Genomic DNA, 2,434 nt, shown 5'->3' on the forward strand with positions numbered 1-2,434 from the left:
ATTAAATTAATTCATCAGCTCCGAACCAGTTCCCGTTAATGTACCGGGATAATCTCGGGATTTATAAAATCGAAGGCAGCGGGATTTATTAAATTGTTGATTCTGACACCCTGTAGTTCACTTCTTTACTTAACTAGAGGGGGAGATGTGTGAGCAGAGAAACAGAGCGAAATCCAGAGAGGGAACTGAACACACACCTGGACAGATGTGAAACAGGTCAATCCACTGTTACAATAACTCCATCACTGACTCCCTCCTGACAGTAACCAGTCCTTTCACAGAGACTGTGGGTGGCTCTGAAAAGAGCCTTTGGTTTATTTGATGACATTTTGGCCGCTTTACTTTTTCTGGGAGCTCTGAGCGCTGGTTTTCTTGGGCAGCAGCACGGCCTGGATATTAGGCAGCACCCTGCCCTGAGCGATAGTCACTCCTCCCAGCAGCTTGTTGAGCTCCTCGTCGTTGCGGACAGCCAGCTGCAGTTGTCTGGGGATGATGCGGGTCTTCTTGTTGTCCCGGGCCGAGTTACCGGCCAGCTCGAGGATTTCAGCGGTCAGATACTCGAGCACAGCAGCCAGATCGACCGGGGCTCCGGCACCCACACGCTCAGCATAGTTACCCTTTCTCAGGAGCCTGTGAACACGGCCCACCGGGAACTGCAGTCCAGCCCGGGAGGAGTGAGACTTGGCCTTGGCCCGAGCTTTCCCGCCGGTCTTTCCTCTTCCAGACATTTCCACAATCTCACAAATACTTTCACAAAGATTGAATAATTTCCTTCGCATTGATAGTACGTCGCCGGCAGTCAGGATGGCTGAGCGGTCTAAAACGCTGCGTTCAGGTCGCAGTCTCCACTGGAGGCGTGGGTTCGAATTCCACTTCTGACAAGTTGTGTTTTGACTGAACTGGAGGCGATTGGGAGCAGCGGCAAAAAGCAAAGAAAAAGCATGAAAGAACATGGACAAACAAAATAACAATGGACCCAAAGATGTTGCATGAAAACATTAGAGGAAGAGGCAACTAAACAAATAGCAGGGCACATAAAAGATCAAAAATGTAACCATTGTATCGGGGTGGAAGATGTTGCCAATATCCTTAATGAATACTTTACTGTTTTCCCGAATGAGAGGGTGATGCAGATATTGTTATTAAGGAGGAGGAGTGTGAAGTATTGCACGTGATAACTTAAGGAGAGAGGAAGTCTTAATGGGATGAGCATCCTTGAATGTGGATAAATCATCAGGACCAGATGAAATGTACCCCAGGCTGTTGAAAGAAGCCAGGGAAGAAATAGTGGAACAAAAACAAGAAATGCCGGATTCACTCAGCAGGTCTGGCAGCATCTGTGGAAAGAGAAGCAGAGTGAACGTTTCGGGTCAGTGACCCTTCTTCGGAACTCCGAAGTTCCGAAGAAGGGTCACTGACCCGAAACGTTCACTCTGCTTCTCTTTCCACAGATGCTGCCAGACCTGCTGAGTGAATCCGGAATTTCTTGTTTTTGTTTCAGATTTCCAGCATCCACAGTATTTTGCTTTTAAGAAATAGTGGAAGGTCTGACCATCATTTTCCCATCCCTCACTGGATACAGGTGTGGTGCCAGAGGATTGGAGGTCTTGTAACGTTGCAATAAAAGCAAAATACGAGGCAGATCAAGCATGGCTGATCCTTTCGAGTAGAGAAACAGGGCTGAATTCCCTGAACCAGTGCTACAGCTTTCAGAATAGAAGGAGCCTATACAAACCTGATGGGTTCCACTTAAACAAAAGAGCTGGAGGTGTTGACAGTCAGAACAGATAAAATGTGGAGGAGTGTTTGAAGCAGATTCTGTGTGGTTACTTTAGTTGTACTATGGAGTTATTTCAAGGAGGTGATTCTGAATGTAATGGATCAACGTGGACCCATCCAAGGCAAAGGTTCTAAGCTTCCCTGTGGTCCAGCCTGGTTGAATGGAACTGAAGCAAACAAATCATCCAGAAGAGGAAAAGATATGTAAGGCCATGAAAGCACAGAATTCAGATGGATGCAATACCAGATGGTATGGCAAGAGTGTAAAACAGCAACAGACTGGTGAATAAAGCTTTCCCATTGAATGAGACAAGAGAAAAGAAGGGTGATAATAGTGTCAGGTGAGCTGTGACACTATTCACATTCCACCTTGATCTGAATAGGACTGTTGAAGGGAGTGATTGAGAAGAATAGAGGAGAAATGAAAAGAAAGGAGAAATAAACAAAAGGTCTTTTGATTTTAGAATGCTTGTTTTTGGAAATGACAGACTGTAAAGTGTGTGTGTCAGAAGATATAGAGCGAAGTTGGGTATGACAAGATCACAGGAAAGTTGTGCCCTGAGACAAGGTGTGCGTTGACAGGAAAGCTGCTTTCTTTTGCACAATATGTATTTTATTCGTATAATTTGTGCAATTACATTGCAAAGCAGTTCAA

The 2,434-nt window shown here is 45.4% G+C and overlaps 1 non-coding gene across 1 annotated transcript; it reads left to right on the forward strand.

Moving 5' to 3' along the window:
* Positions 1 to 798: 798 nt before the first annotated feature.
* On the forward strand, positions 799 to 881 carry trnal-cag (transfer RNA leucine (anticodon CAG)). The gene has a single exon. It is a non-coding gene; the product is annotated as a tRNA-Leu (tRNA).
* Positions 882 to 2,434: the final 1,553 nt, after the last annotated feature.

This window comes from Heterodontus francisci, unplaced genomic scaffold, assembly GCF_036365525.1.
Source record: "Heterodontus francisci isolate sHetFra1 unplaced genomic scaffold, sHetFra1.hap1 HAP1_SCAFFOLD_102, whole genome shotgun sequence".
Lineage (NCBI taxonomy): Eukaryota > Metazoa > Chordata > Chondrichthyes > Heterodontiformes > Heterodontidae > Heterodontus > Heterodontus francisci.